The 16,786-nt window shown below is 43.7% G+C and overlaps 1 pseudogene; it reads left to right on the forward strand.

The window, feature by feature from the left end:
* The first annotated feature begins 302 nt into the window (after positions 1–302).
* Positions 303–1,745, forward strand: LOC147902069 (uncharacterized; annotated as a pseudogene).
* Positions 1,746–16,786: the final 15,041 nt, after the last annotated feature.

The raw sequence follows: 16,786 nt of genomic DNA on the forward strand, positions 1-16,786 counted from the left end.
CTAGCATTGCTTATGCCTTATGCATGAGACTTGTTACTGCTTAATGCTTGAGCCTTGAAGCTTCTATTGCAGCTTGCTTGGCATGTGCATTTCTCAACACAATTAGTCTATAGATTGCAGTTTACTTGCTTGTTCTACTTTTCCCAAAATTTATATTGAATTATGCTCGTGTGCATGCCAACATGACAGGTCGCAGGTCATAGCAGCAGAGAATTACAGCATAGCAACAGAGAATTACAGCATAGCAGCAGAGATTTACCATGCCTAAACCTCCAAATCCACTTTGGGGGATCCATACCACTATGATTAACCCCGTTGTGGCAACGGGGTCAGGAAACAAAGAGTGGAAGTGCAATTATTGTGGCGAGCCTTTTGTGAGCTCAGCGACACGTCTTATTCTCCATGTGTCTGGACTTGGTGGTAGGGGAATTGGTGGATGTACTTCTGTTCCTTTTGAGATTGCGCAGAAAGTTATCAGAGATCATCCAAAACTTTGTGGTGGACCTAGTACCATGCCTGCTGCCTTGCAGGATGAGGATTTGTTGGGGACTGAGTCTCACACTATCAACCTTGATGATGCTATGGATAGTGACTCTAGTGCTATTGGTTCCTCTCATGCAGAGAAGAGGGCTAGGAAAGAGGGCATTGCTTTTGCTACATCCTCATCACTATCCACCGCTATGGCTACTTCAAAAAAGAATCAGGGGACTTTATCAGGTGCATTGTCCACATAGTCTTGGCAAAAAGAGTGGCAGCGTTTGGCAGATATTGAAATTGGGAGGACTGTGATTGAATGCAATTTTGATTTCAATGTCCTACAAACACCACAGTGGAAGAGGATGATCAAGGCAGTGGTAGCTGTGGGAGCTACAGATACATGGACAGGTGTGACATATGGTGCGATGAGGACATCTGTGTTGGAGGAGGAGATAGGTAGAATTAACAAAGCTCTTGATCCTATCAAGGAGGGATGGAAGAAATTTGGTTGCAGCATTCTGTTTTATGGATGGAGTGATGTTAGGAGGAGGGGCATCATTAATATATTGGTATCCTCATGCCTTGGTACCTATTTTTTGAAAGCTGTTGATACAGGTTGAGGAGGTGCTAGCACTACAGGTGAAGTCATTTTTCAGCATATCCGAGCAGCTATCATCGAGATAGGGCTTGAGAATGTGGTCCAAGTTGTTACAGACAATGCAAATAATTGTGTGAGGATGGGAGAGCTTGTGGAGGTAGAGTTTCCTTCCATTGTATGGACTCCTTGTGCTTCACATTGCCTAGACCTTCTCATGGAGGACATCGGTCGGCTCCCTTGGATTGCTAGTGTGATGCAGACTGCTAGTACCATATCAGTCTTCTTTAAGAAGAAGCCCAAGGCCTTGGCCATATTCAAGGAGCATAGCAAGTTGGAAATTGTCCGGTCATCGAAGACACGCTTTGCATACATGTACATTGTTTTGGAGCACCTTCTTGCAGTGCATGCAGCTCTTCGACAGACAGTGGTGTCTCGGATGTGGTTAGAGTGGCCTGACTCTACCAGGTCAGAGAGCATGACAGTACAGAGGATGTGCTTAGATCACTCACTTTGGACTGACATGGAGTCCATAGTGAAAGCTCTCCATCCTTTATTCGCTGTCTTGCGGGTGACTGATATGGAGGGAAGTACTCTTGGCTTGGTCCATCATTTCATGGAGCAGTTGCGTGTTTCGCTGAGTACATGTAACTCCCTCGCACCTGAGAGGTAAGGTTGGTCTATGTCCATTATATTAATAAGTAATGAATCATCACTTATCATAAATCCATTATCAGTGTTTATTATAATTTACAAATTATGTTGATATGTAGATTGGAAGAAATAAGGTCTCTAGTGGATACGAGATGGCAGTTCATGTGTAGGCCCATCCATGGGCTTGAGGCTTATAAGAAAGCTTAAAAACTTGGCAAGTCCAATGCAGGTAACATTGGTAGCTTGAGTCTATTGTAACATGTTCTATCATCTATGATTTCGATTCTAAATATATCTAGGAAATTGAAATCATAACAATGAACATTGAACATACGCTTCTAAATGTTGTTGTAGGTGAATCCTACAAGCATTGACACAACCAAGTTGCCTAGTTATGCTAGAGTTGAAGCTGATGAGGAGGAGATATATGCACAGCTACATAGAGAGCTAGAGACCATAGATAGACGAGTCACTCGTTCACGTCGTAGATCAGCCATTGCTATTCCAACACAGAGGGACACAGGTGAGGGCAGGGGCAGAGGCAGAGGCAGAGTCAGAGGCAGGAGTGGTGGAAGAGGAGCACGAGGTTGTGGTTGTGCCATCCGACGTGGCCATGGGAGAGCCGTGGCTATGGCTAGTACCTCGTCAGATACACCTATGCGGTCTGCCTTGGACGAGGAGGAGGGGGAGGATGAGGAGGAGGAGGAGGAGGAGGATGAGGTGCCGGAGGAGCCACAGTATGATAGTGAGGGTAACACTATCACTGATGGTGACTTTGGATCCAGCAGTGGCAGTGACCTAGCAGATTCAGACTAGGATGAGTCTTGAGAGACTTGACTCTTGAGATTCAAAAGTTTCCCATTCAGTTATATGTATGAGGATTCAGATTTCATTCATGTCACATGTGACTACTAGATTGTTGGCATTGGCCGAGTTATTTATGACATATGTTTAAACTTTATTGATCTATGATGATTGACTATCATCTATGTAGCCCTTTAGGCTCTTTTTAAGTTGTAATTTGGAATTTTGAATATCAAATTGTTGGTTTGCATTTAAACCTTAAAGTTGTGAGTCATGACTTGCAAGCCCATGAGTCTTGAGTCTTAACTTTTAACTTTTAAGTCTCGAGTCTTGACTTTTAACTTGCAACAAGTCCCGGGTCCGGAGTCTTGGCATTTAACTTTTAAGTCTTAATTGACAAGTGAGAAGTCTTCACTCTTAACAAGGTTGTAAGACACGTTAAGACACGACACGTTAGACACGCTTTAGACACGAGTGTCTAAAGTGTCTTAAAGATAAGACACGTAAGACACGTTTTCTAGTTATAATTATATTAAATAAATATGAAATTTAAAAATATAAGTATGTATAAGTACAACTTGGTAGCATGACTAGCTGCTAGTTTTAACATTTTAGAAGTACAATGTAGTTAAGAGTGAAGACTTCTCACTTGTCAATTAAGACTTAAAAGTTAAATGCCAAGACTCCAGACCCGAGACTTCTTGCAAGTTAAAAGTCAAGACTCAAGACTTAAAAGTTAAAAGTTAAGACTCAAGACTTAAAAGTTAAAAGTTAAGACTCAAGACTTATGGGCTTTAGGGCTTTCAGCCCATACTTTGCCCCTTTTAAATTTGCTGTTATACTAGCAGGCTCTTATCTGAAACAAGCCCAGAAGGGGGCCAACTTTCTTAGGGCTTTCAGCCCATAATTGCCCCAATTTTTTGGGGAAGGAGAAAGCAAGATGCAGAGTGGAGCCTTCAAGGCCTTCAAAAACAGCGCTGTATAACGAGATAAAAGAAGGAAACAATGCACAACGTGAACCTGAAGGCAGGCTGAGCTCAAACGTTGATGCTTGTCACCCAAACCAGCAGCAAGATTGAACGTACGGTAATTTTGTACAGGGTACAGCAGGTCCGTACAATGTACGGCGAACCCGTACAGGGTACGGCAAATCTGTACGATAGGTCCGTACAATGTACGGCGAATCTTTAGTAGCCATACGGGAGAGGCAAAAAAGCGTACGGGGCAGTATGGACGGGGCACCGTGGTACGGACGGCATGTACGGAGTTTAGATGACAAGTCACGAAACGAAAATGCTATTTGCAAAGTCTAAGGTCCCAAAACGTTGAAATTTTAGGGCTTTTAAATTTTATAAAAAATTTAGAGCGTGTCTAAACGTGTCTTAAGGTAAGACACGTGTCTTAAGTGTCTTACCATAAGACACGAGTATCTTAACAACCCTAAGAGAGGTATACACCACTTACCCACATTTATTCAGTATTGGTAGGAACAGGGGATTATTGGACATCTCTTGTCAAGGTTTTAGTCTCATTTTTGAGAGATCATCAAAGCTAAGAAAGTTTCGTACTTTCATTGGCTTACCATTAACAGAGGTTTGGCTCTTGGATGCGGTAGGTGGGTAGGTCCATACCGTGTACGAATGTCAGCTTGTGGAGGAGTCTAGCAAGCATTGGTTGTGCCGAGTGCTTTGATAGTGTGGACCGGGATTTTTGGATTATTTTCTTGTATCACCTTGGATTCTTTCACGATGACATGGGGGACTACTCTTTGGGGCCCACAATATGATGTTTTTTGCTTTATATAAATAAAAGGCAAGTGATGATGCTTTCTTTATGCAGTGCCATTGAAATGCTGACTCTCGTAAAAGACAGCAGAGACTCTCATTTGCTCTCCCTCTCTCCCTCTCTCAACAGAGACACTAGGGGGCCCAGGACAACATGTCGGGCTGGACCCCCCCGAAGGTATTTTATTACTTGAAGGGAATCTGTTACAAAAGTTCAGCGTAGAGCTGTTTGATACTCTCTTTCAAAACGTGAAAAATCCCCTTTATTACAAGAGCTTCAAGCTCATTTCAAATTGGCAACATGCCACTTGTCTAAAATCTAGACTAAGTCCTATTACATGCCACTAAGGGCCACTTTGGAGTCTTCAAAGCACTTGGTCACACGAACCGCCTCCTAGATGCTTGTCAGGGCGCTTAGGAAAAATAACTCTTCCTAGTACCTGCAACAATTAATTAAAGCGCACCACCATGGCACCCATTAATTGTTAGCGCTTTGCATGCAAATAACACACTGTGGACTAATTCTAGTCACGGTGGGCGTCCCCACTGAACACATGTGCACATCTAAACAAATATAAATATATATATTTATTCTTTGGTTGACCGGAGTCAACACTCTTGATTATAATTAAGGAGCTTTGACCAAGGGTCGAGGCGCCTTAATTATAGCCAAGTCTCTCCAACCGAAGTTGGCACATCTTGGTTAACCGGGGTTAACCCTCTTGGCACATGCCAAATCTTGTTGATTGAAGTCAACACTCTCTGACCGTAGTCAGCTCTGTAGTTCTCTGGTTAACCGCAGTTAACCCTCTTGGTAATAAACCAAGTCTCCTTGACCGAAGTCAGGTTTACTTGACTAGAGTCAAGTATCTTTGACCATAGTCAATCCCTTGACCATTAAAAGAACTCTTTGACCATAATTAACACATATAAAACACTTTAATTATGATCAAATAAATGGTCAACTATACTTTGACTTAGGATATTTACATTGTGGTGACAGCCATCTCAGATGTGGTCCTATAGACTTGAGCATCATGGACCCCCAAGATCTGCTTTTGGTTATTATTTTGGTCGAGGATACCTCACCTTCTACACATGCCGGTTCGGCTTGGGATGGTATCCAGCACTACATTATGGTGGATCTTGTGTTCAAGATATGCACACGTCTTGGGTGGTAATCTGGTCACTGGATATACTAGGTTCTCTTTGGGTGGAGGTTATTTTCACCATTAAGAGATAAGGGAAGAGATATATTGGGTCCTCTGCAGTTGCTAGAGAGAGATTGATCTCATATTTGAGTTTTCATATTATGCCCTTTGGGATAATGGGGCATTATGGACCACCACCATGGTTATTCACTCATATTGTTGAGGCTAGGGATAGAGTCCTTACTCTCCCATCTCCTGTATAAACTATTTTGAAGGGATTAAATTACTTACTTGTAGAAGTACACAATGCGGTATCAAAACCTCATAACATTGTAAGGGGTTTTATCATGCTTTGTCCCTCCAAAGAGGACTATTTCTTTATTCCAATCTTCCAAGGTGGAAGGGAGAAGGATGCAGAAAATAGCAATGGTGCTCTCTGCTGGAGGAGCCGAGAACATAACATGCCCTTTCTTGTGTGAAGCAGCTGCCCAAGAAGAGCTTGTAGATGTGGAACGAGACCAGCCGCCCTGCCCTAGGAGAAGTTATAGATGTGGGGGTTGGGACCCAAAACTATTGCTGTTGTGTCTGTGTTGGTATCTTGAGTAGCAATGGTTCTTTTACACAAGATGCGCATGACATACTTGTTGAATCAATCAACAATCATGAGGCATGTTAACAGGCGGAAGCTCTACGACAAAGTCCAAGTTGACTTGCTTAAGTTGCTAGTTGGGAATTTGAAAGGGCATGAGGAGCCCTGCTTGAGTACTGTGTGACACCTTAACTTTTTAACATATGTGGCACTACGATACATATGTAAAGCCTCCCAATTTGAAATCATTCATATCATATAGTATGGTGGAGTAATAGTGATTGAGGATACACAAACACTCTTTAAAAAACAACCAACCATCTTGTATCATATAGTTGGATTCCTTGCCCAATACCAAATTTCATCGAACTCCTTTGAGTCATGATATTGATTTTGCACATCTAGAAGGGTGTTTCTCGCCCATGATAGATACCCTGGCAACTAAGCCTTTGCAGCTGATTTGTGGGGTACCAGATCTAGGATACATCACTTGGGGAGCTATCATCTAGCTCTCACCCGTGGTTGGTAGACACCTTCTCTTTGAGGCAACAATATTATGTTTGGTCCATCACATCCTATATGGCAAGGCACTTGGGCAGTGATGAGCTTGTATTCCCTACCAAAGGCATAGGTGGTACACATCCAAGGAGTAAGAGATGCGAGGCCATTGGCAGGATTGTAGGCTGCTGCATTTGGAAGGCATGATGCTCACAAGTTCTCGATGGTGAGTTGATCTCTAAGGCATAGATTTTGGCAGACATTTGGGGTGAGATTATCCACGGCCTTAAGGGCTAGTGGGATTAGATACATGGTAGCTCACATGCTAGCTAGGAACGGAGGAAGAAATTCCTTCATGCTTGGGATTGTCAGAGTTTGTCTTTTAAGATGGCCAATAGCGGACCCAAGTGGCTATTCACTGTGGCTTTTCACATTGTCCCTCTTCATTCCGTTGTGAGAGGCTTGTATATCCTTCTTTTATGGTTCTAACGCCGGGGTAGTATTCCTGTCTCTGTACACTGTTGAGCATCATTGCGTTGTTTAATTGCTTTTTCTTGACTAACATAATAAAGACACACCTTTTATTGCTTTTAAGTAATTTGGCATTTTCCACTTTCAATTGCTTCCCCACATGGGAGGTGTTTCCACTAGCGGTTCTATTCTGCTCATCACCTTCAATTTGTTCACGAACATGAGAGAATGTGGGATGACCTGTGTCTCTTGTGTGTATGTCTTTCAAACAAACATAACCCTTGTGCAATAAATTGTATGTGCCTTGTGGAAGTAGGACAAAAAGCAATTTGACCACCTCCATCCCATCCTTTGCCTAGAGGCCACACTAGGGCCAGAATAAGGCCAACCCCCTCTAGTAGCTCTTTATAACCACATAGAATTCCCCAGTTACAATGGAAAATCCGCGTTTTGAAATCTCAAGCCACTTTCCTTAAATTTCCACACACAAAACCAAAATTTGACTACAAAATATGTGCTGATCAATTTGCCGTAAGCTGGCCACTTTCAGCTATGATGGTAATGTCATTATCGGCAAAAGAAAATAATGCTAATGAGTAATAAATTCAGAAATTTGCATAGTTGTTTTAATCAGTTGCTGTTGGAGCTACTGAGGTGGAATCCTTCATTGGGTGTGTTGTTATATTTCGCCTCCTTGAATAGATTCATCCTTGGTAAGACGTCTTCCCTAAATCAGGTTATCCTCCAAGGTAGTCTGCCATTTGCTTATAGAGTGTGGAGGAGAGCTAGGATCTCAACCAATCGTTAGAGCATTGCCTTCGTTGTAGACTCATGGGATATAACAAATCATTTATTCTTTCATTTCACACTTGGATGGCTTTTTTCTTATGATGGAATGTAGGGCTGATTATAAAGAACTATAAAAAAGAAATGATAATACATCAAGAGAGACCAGCAGCTTGGTCTAGGGGTACTACCCCATCAACAATAATAAATATAAGCCTCTCAAGATGGAATGACAAGTGTGGAGGCAAACAGCCACACAGGATGGAAGTCCAATGGTTGACAAGTGGAAGAACATATTGTGCTGGTCCCACATGAAGGAATTTCTTCCTTCGTTTATGGCTGGCTCGGGAGTTCTCCAGAATCTAGTCTCATTAGCTCTTAAGGGTGTGGACAATCTCACTCCAAATGTCAGCTAAAATTTGAGCCTTGAAGAGTATCTCCCCATCCAAGATCTGCATGCATTAGGATTTCGAGATATACTGGCACACAATGCTGCCAATGATCTCCTAGGCCTCTTGCCACTCAAAAGTGCTTGCATCCATGTCCACCTGCGACTCTATAATGTGATCTATGTGGCCGAGTTACCATGTGCTACACGGTTGATGATGTCTTGCGGTGCTGCCTAAAATGCTAAGTACGTACCTGAGCCAACTTTAGTTCCTCCAAGTGACAAAGCCTAGCTCGGGGGTTGCTTGCCTTGGCTATAATCTTGAGGGATCCATGCCAACTCTCTTGCGTCTGTGGGCAATCCCAAAGACAATACTTTGGGGTCTTGATCCTGTGATAGTGATGTTGCCACTAGCACCGTCCTGACCATTTAGGCCAACCAGCTATGTCATGTGCCTAGGGATAGGAAGTAGGCTAAGGTGGGCCGCTTGGCTATTTTTAGCTTTGACTGCTATATATAAAGATTACTATATATAGAGGATGCTATATATAGTGCTTGCCATATATCGTGGGGGATATTGAAAGTGCCAGCTATTCATAGGTGGGTTCCTTCTATATATGAGAGCGCCATGGTTATTGTGCAAGAGTCAGTTGAGTGCTCCCCAATTGAAGGTTGGGCTTGGACCTGTGGCCGAGACTTTGGCCAGCTACTTGGGGGATCATGGGTTAGCGTATCAAAGGTTGATGGAATGGCTCAATGTGAGAAATGGAAGCGCGGAAGCATGCACCAGACACATAGTGAGAGAGAGAGGAGAATCGACACAAGAGATCAAGGCAACAACAACTGTATATCAGCAGGGGAAGAAGGCTACAAAGATGGGCGATCAGATCTCTAGCAGAAGGTACTGACAACTGAGGAGGGGGCACAAATATATAGGGCCCAGTCAAATACAAAGCTCCTAGTCAAATAGGGAGCTCCTAGAAAAATGGCCGACCTAGATCTAGTCAGCCCCTAGTGAAGGGTGGCCGACTGACCCTCGGGCTAGCCCCTGACTGGTACTCTGTCCTCACACAAACCCCGCTGGAAATAGCCTCTAGAATGGCCCTAAATCACATAGAAACGGTACCAACTGTGGGCCTCTCACTGGCCGGGCATAGCCACATAAAAGCCCTCTCTTAGTCAAGAAACCATGAGATGCCCTAAATCTCAACACTCAGGTGGTATGGGACGCCTCAAGTGTCAGATGGCCATGAAACTTTTCACGGGTGTAAGTTTCATGCCCTCACAAATTTTCATGTTGATAGGGGAGCATTTGGCTAGGTGGGCATGAAAAATTCCTCATTTATGCACATGCATGGTGCATAGGTGCATGAATTTTGCATGTGTGGAGCATCAATGATCATGGGAATGGTCAAGTGTGAGATGGCCAAAGAACCTTGTATGGTGCATGCAAAATTCCCCATTTGTGCACATGCATAGTGCATAAGTGCATGAAATTAGCAAGTGTGGACCACTGTTGGAATGATCAAGTGTTAGATGACCATGCAACTTTGCATGGGTTTAAATAGAGTACGTTTCATGTTGATGCACATTTTCATGTTAATCGGAAAACACTTGGGTCAATGGGCATGCAAAATTTTCCATTTGTGCATGTGTGGTGCATACATGTATGAAGTTCACATCTGGAATGTCGACAATCAGATGGCCATGAAACCATGCATGGGTGTTAGTTAGAGTAGGTTTCATGCCCTCTCAATGTTTCCTACCAATTTGAAAACATATGGGTCGATGGGCATGCAAAATTTCCCATTTGTGCACATGTATGGTGCATAGGTGCATGAAATTAACATGAAATTATCAAGTGTGAGATGGCCATGTGACTTTGCACGGGTGTCAATTAGAGTAAGCTTCATTTCACACAAAGTTTTATATCTATCATGGAATGTCTAGGTCGGAAGGCATGTTAAACTCCCAATGTTTGCACATGCGTGGTGCATAAGTGAATTTTATGGCTCAATAAATGTTTTATTGATCAACATTTTATACCTTGACATAAATCAATAAACACCTCTATGATCTATGATTACCTTATATTGGGCAATGTATTATAGAGGAATCGATAAATGTACAATATAAGGTAGTTGATTTATTGTAGAGGAGTTGTAGATATGTATTTAAACATGGTGATCAATATGATGCAACTTGTTGGGATTGCGACATATCTGCAGTAACTGCCTCTGCAGCGGAAGTAGGAAAACCAACCAGGGGGGGAATCTCTGTGACCAAACCAAAAGAGGCACCTATCGTCGAAAGGAGCCGGTGATACACCTGAGGAAGACCTGGAAACCTGATGAATAGAGAAGTGACACATCTGTCCTCAAGCACTGGATCAAAGCCCAAAGAAAAGGGCATAAAAAAGATCATCATGTGCCCCAAGGGCAAGGGGCTGGCTTTGAGCACAGAGCTCGCAGCCGCAGGATCACCAAAGACCACCTGGAAGAAACCATGACCCAGCAAATGAACATCTGTGAGGCTGGGAGCAAGGTCTGAAGGTAACGCCGCAAGCATCCAATCTCAAGCCTGAAGCCTAGAAGGGTGAGATCCATGAATGTGTGTGAAGAGGGTGGTGGAGCTCTCGGAGTCCACATCCTTTTGGAGCTGCTGCAACTCGTGTTCTGAAAATGTAATTGTTTGAGCGGCCAGTGGAGGGGGAGGTTGATTGCCTGCACGGTTGGAAGCCATGCGGAAATCTGATGCGAGAGGCTGACACAAACCACGAAAGAAACTCAATCCGTCCAAGCGCAAAGAGGAAGGAGAGGCAAAGGGAAGAAGAGGATAAGGCTGAAGAGGCTGGGCTGAAGGGCTGAAGAGGCTGAAGGGTTGAAAAGGGAAGAGGAGAGAAGGAGGGGGCAAGCCAAGGCCAAGGCAACCAAGGCAAGGAGAAACGCAGCAAAAAGGCCACGCAGCAGGCAGCCAAAAGAGCCGCGCAGGAAGGGAGGAGGCCGCGCAGGCAGGGAGGGACTGCACAGGCAAGAAAAGGAGGCGCCAAGAAGGTCGCGCAGGGAAGGGAAAGGACGCGCAGGCAGAGATAGGCCGCGCAGGAAGGAAAGGGGGGGTGTGAAGAGGAAGCAAGGGCAAGGGCGCAGGAGCAGGACGGGGAGGAGCAGCAGGCTCAGTCTATCACTGCCTTGCGCTGAAAATTTGAACATTGAAAGCAGCAATGGAACAACTCAAAACCCACAAGCTGCATGGGGAGATACTTGCCTTGAGGAGGGAAAAACGACGTTCATGCTATGTAGAGGAAGGCTGGGTGCAATGTGCATTCACCCGTGATTGAGATTATCAGATCAGATTAATTTGTCTTGTTGTTTCAGTTGGTTTGAGCACCATAGATTGGGCCGTCATCGAAATTTGAAATTTGTGTGTTCAAGGCAAGCTCGTTTAATATGAGAATCTGTCAGAATCAGGTCGTCGGTGCATTGTCGACAAAAGAAAGTTTGCTGGTTGAAATACAATCTCATTAGTCCATGACGAGTTACGCAGGGTTTGTTGATGACCAGAATTCTAGGGTAGAGCCCGTAGGCATAGTTGGAACCGGACGCGCATGGTTGCTTTTTCCAGGAGTGGGAAATGACGTCATATCATACGCATGGGAAATTTTTCCCATCCTTGACCAAATTCAGGGGGGAAAAAGTCAGCTGGACCTTTGCGATAGCGACTTTTATAGAGTTTTTTTGCACAGAAAAGTGTGTTTACAGGCTGCACGTCGCATCAGGAGTCCTCTTGTTACAGGAAGGATGGGTGGTGCTGCAGCTAGCTCCGGAATCCAGTGTTTTGGAGTCCCATGGTGAGGATGAGGTTGGCATTGATGTGCTGATGGTCAGGATGAGGATACTGCTTGAGGCTTGAGCCTCATCATTTGTGATGATTTTCTTTGATGTTTTGGACCCTTGGTGTAGGCTGGCCGTTGTAGGCTGTAGCCAAGTTTCTAGTATCTACAGATTTTGTGCTTGTGATTTTGTGTCACTGTCCACTCAGAATTTTCCAGTGTACTCTTTCATGAGTCATGAGTCATGACTTTTACCTTTTAAGTACTATAATTTGGATTTTGGACTGTTACCTATTTGAGTTCTGCACTGTGCAGTTTTGAAGTTTGAAGATTTTGAAGCTTAAAGTCTGAAGCTTAAAGTCTTAAAGCGAAAAGTCTCAAACATGAATGCATACACTGTATTATTTTTTCTTGTTTTTTTCATGTAAATTTAGGGCCACGTATAGTTCAGCCCTACTCCAATCTTACTTCCGTACTCGTATATGCGTTTGCTGTATGGTCAGGTATGGAAAAAACTAGTACAACCCATATTGTATCCTTTAGGACATTCTTTGGCTGATAGAATATCAGTGTTGGAGGATGCCTTGAATCAAATCAGGAACCAACAGTTGCAGGCTAATGCAGGACAAGATGCCCTTAGAAAAATGATTCAGGCAGTGATGTCTCCAAAACCCTGAAGATAGGAGAAGGGAAAGCATCAAGTGGATCCAGGGCCCAGTGTGCATACAGTAGAGCCTACAAAAGTTTAAATACCTAACATAGCAAATTACACGCCAAAAAAGTCTTTTGGTACGATGTCAGAACCGGTTTAGATGTGATAGACGGATGGTTCCACAAATGGAATGAAGCCTTTGCCATTTGTGAGATGCAAAAGAATCAAATTTAATTTAAGCGACCCTTGACATCCACATACACATGGCGCATGTGGCTCACCTAGGGACACAAAAAATACAATCATTTTAGGGGGCTACCCAGGGTAGAGTACCCTTACTGACTCTCGGAAAACATTCATTTTATGCATAGCACGGGCAGAGAACCCACATTTTTGCCCAAAGCTGGATGATGTTTTTTTAGTTCTTTTTTTGGCTGAGCATGCCTGTTTTAGCCTCCATTGCTCCTATAAGGATCAGAGGGCTTTTATGTGGTTGTGCCCGACCAGTGAGAGGTCCAAAGTTGGCTCCGTTTCTTTGTGATTTAGGGCCATTCTGGAGGCTATTTCCAGCGGCGTTTGTGTCTGGACAGAGTACCAGTTGGGCTAGCCCGAGGGTCAGTCGGCCACCAATTGGATCCGCCACCAGTCGGCCACCCTTCACTAGGGGCCGACCAGATCCAGGTCGGCCATTTTATTGGGAGCTCCGTATTTGACTGGGCCCTATATATTTGTGCCCCCTCCTCGGTTGTCAGTACCTTCTGCTCGAGATCTGGTCGCTCATCTTTGTAGCCTTCTTCCCTTGCTGATATACAGTTGTTGTTGTTGCGTTGATCTCGTGTCGATTCTCCTCTCTCTCACTCTGTGTCTGGTGCATGCTTCCACGCTTCCATTTCTCACATGGTATCAGATTTCAGGTCTAGTTGGGACCTAGAGAGGGCGACTTCTCGTGGGCATAGCTACGTATTCTTCTGCTACTTCTTGTTGTGATTTCTCTCCTGTTTCCTCACCAGATCTGCTCCAAATCGGTGTTTCTTTGCTGCCCATTGGGTCGCCTATCTTCCGTGAAGGATCTGGGCATTTACTGTCGGCACCCACTTTTGGAGGCCTAAATCTGGTTGGCAAGGTTTTCTGGAGGCATCGGGCAGCAGTACGTGGCGTATTCGCACTGATTTTCCTGTTGGGTGCAGTGGCAGTACATGTCGGCATATTTTATGGGGCATCTGCAGTGGCATGAAGGGCGATTTTGAGACGTTTTTTGCTGCGGTTTGCTGTCTGATCGGTCGGCAACAAATTGGAAGGGGTGCACAGGCTGATCGAGGTTTTGCTGCTGCGAAATTCTGGGTAAAATGGATTATTTATTTTTAAATTTCCTCGTGTCCTCATCCATGATAAAGTGGCTCAGATACCACCTATCACATCCTCGCACCCTATCACTAACCTAAGATATGTGCCAAACTCACCCAGAATCAGGTGCAAGCACAAACCAAAAAACTGTGAAATTTTGCATGCGCATCCACCCAAATGTTCCCCTATCGACATGAAACATTGAGAGGGCATGAAGCTTAATTTATTTAACACTTGCACAAAGTTTCATGGCCATGTCACACTTTGGACCTTCCATGATGGTCCATAGATGCAGTTTTCATGTAGCTATGCACCATGCGTGTGCATAAATGGGGAGTTTTTTATGCCCATTCACCCAGATGTTCCTTGATCAATACAAAACTTTGCACGAAAATGAAACCTATTTTAATTAACACTCGTGCAAAGTTGCATGGCCATTTGACACTTGACCATTCCATGATGGTCCACACAAGCAAATGTACTGCAATGTATGCATCATGCTTATGTACAATTTTTGCCCACTCATCCAGATGTTTTTTATTGACATGGAACTTTGTGATGAAATGAAACCTACTCTTATTAACACCCGTTAAAAGTTGCATGGCCATCTAACACGCGACCATTCTATGATTGTCCACATATGCAAATTTCATGCACATATGCAGTATGCATGTGCACAAATGGAAAATGTTTCATGTCCATCAAGCTAGATGTTTCCTGATCGATAAGAAAATTTGCAAGGACATGAAACTTACTTCGATTAGCAACCCTACAAGGTTGCATGGCCATTTCACTGTTGACCATTCCATGATGGTCCAGAGACAAATGGGAAATTTTGCATGCCTATCGACCTAGATGTTTCTCGATCGACACAAACATTTACGAGGACATACCCTTGCAAGGTTGCATGGCCATCTCACCCTCAGCCATCTCACCCTCAACCATTCCATGATGATCAGACATGCAAATTGCATTCCCTACACACTATGCATGTACACAAATGGAAAATTTTGCATGCTGAATATTTTCTCCAATTGATATGAACTTTGGGAGGAGATAAAATCTACTCTAATTACCATTTGTGAAAAGTTGAATGGTCACTTGAAAATCGAGCATTCCCTAATGGTCCACAGATATGAGTTTCATGCATCTTTGCACCATGCATGTGCACAAATGGGAAATTTTGCATGCCCATCCATCTAGATGTTCCCCTTATCGATATGAAACTTTTCAAGGACATGAATCTTGATCTAATCAGCACCGATACAAAGTTTTCATGGCCATCCTATGTGAAGATAGTGGGAGAGAGGGAAGGAGTCTCACTTGCGGGTTTCTCACATGCACAATGGGGGAATACACACAAAGGTGGAGGTTGAAAACAGTTTTCCTCTTCTTAGTTGTGAAAGCCAAAAGAACTCTAGTACAAAGAAATAGAAGAACCCTATATGTGGGTCTCAAACCAAACTCAACTAACTAAGGTGGCATACTAACTGAGCCACAAACTAGAGTAGATAAGGATAGCTGTCATCCAGCTATTATTCGTGGACGGTGTACCAATCGCGTCTGCAGCTAACAAGTCGGTGACATAAATGCACAACGGTCACCCTGGCATATTGCGAGTGGAGCTCAATATCTCAACACTCCCTCTGGAGCTGAATCCCAATTCCTGCACATCAAGCAGGTCTCTGAACTTACGCAGCTTCTCTGTGCCCAATGCTTTCGTGAATATGTCAGCTACTTGATTCTCTGTGCTGACATAAACTAGATCAATAAGACCTAGTAAAACCTTCTCCGGCACATAGTGATAATGCACCTCAATGTGCTTTGTTCTAGCATGATAGACTGGGTTATTTGCAAGTGTATACTGCTCATGTTGTCACAATAAATGACAACTGGCCCATCTGTAGACTGATGCATATCATAGAGTAGCTTATGCAACCAAGCTACCTCGCATGTAGCCATTGCTGCATCCCTGTACTTAGCCTCTGTGCTCGACAAGGCAACTGTAGGCTGTTTCTTGCTGCTCCAAGTGACTGCAGCACTCCCAAAAGAGAGCACATATCCACTGGTAGATCGTCTATCAGAAATACTACCAGTCCAATCAGCATCAGTGTATCCATGCAACTGTATCTAAACCCCAACCTCATAAAATAGTCCATACTGCAATGTGGACTTCACATACCTGAGTATGCGTCTAGTCGCATCCAAATGCGGTTTCCTTGGAGCTTGCATAAACTGACTTACCAATCCAACAGCATAGCTTAAATCTGGACTTGTAAGTCATATAAATCAAACTTCCTACTATGCGTCTGTACATAGTAGGGTCTTCTAGAAGCTCACCGGCATCTGTGCTCAGCTTCACATTCTGCTCTAAAGGAACTGAAATAGGCTTACAGCCTGTCATCCCATATTTGGACAGCATGTCCAATCCATACTGCCTCTGCAAGAGCTGTATCCCACTTAGCGATCTAATCACCTCAATGCCCAAGAAATAACGCAGCTCTCCCAAATCCTTCATCTCAAACTTCTGCTTCAATAGCATTTTCACATGAAGGATATCTTCATCACTATCACCTGTGATGATCAAATCATCAACATAAATGACAAGCAACATAATCCCTTTCTCTGTTTTTCTCACAGAGAGAAATCTACCTTAAAAATTTGAAAGCCAATAGTGACAAGATACTGTCCTATCTTCTCAGACCATGCTCTAGGTGCTTGCTTCAAGCCATATAAGGCTTTCTTCAACCTGCAAACAAACTCA

The sequence above is a fragment of the Dipteris shenzhenensis genome, chromosome 5 (genome assembly GCF_047967505.1).
Source record: "Dipteris shenzhenensis isolate YYH24624 ecotype China chromosome 5, Dip_SZ_1.0, whole genome shotgun sequence".
Classification (NCBI taxonomy): domain Eukaryota; kingdom Viridiplantae; phylum Streptophyta; class Polypodiopsida; order Gleicheniales; family Dipteridaceae; genus Dipteris; species Dipteris shenzhenensis.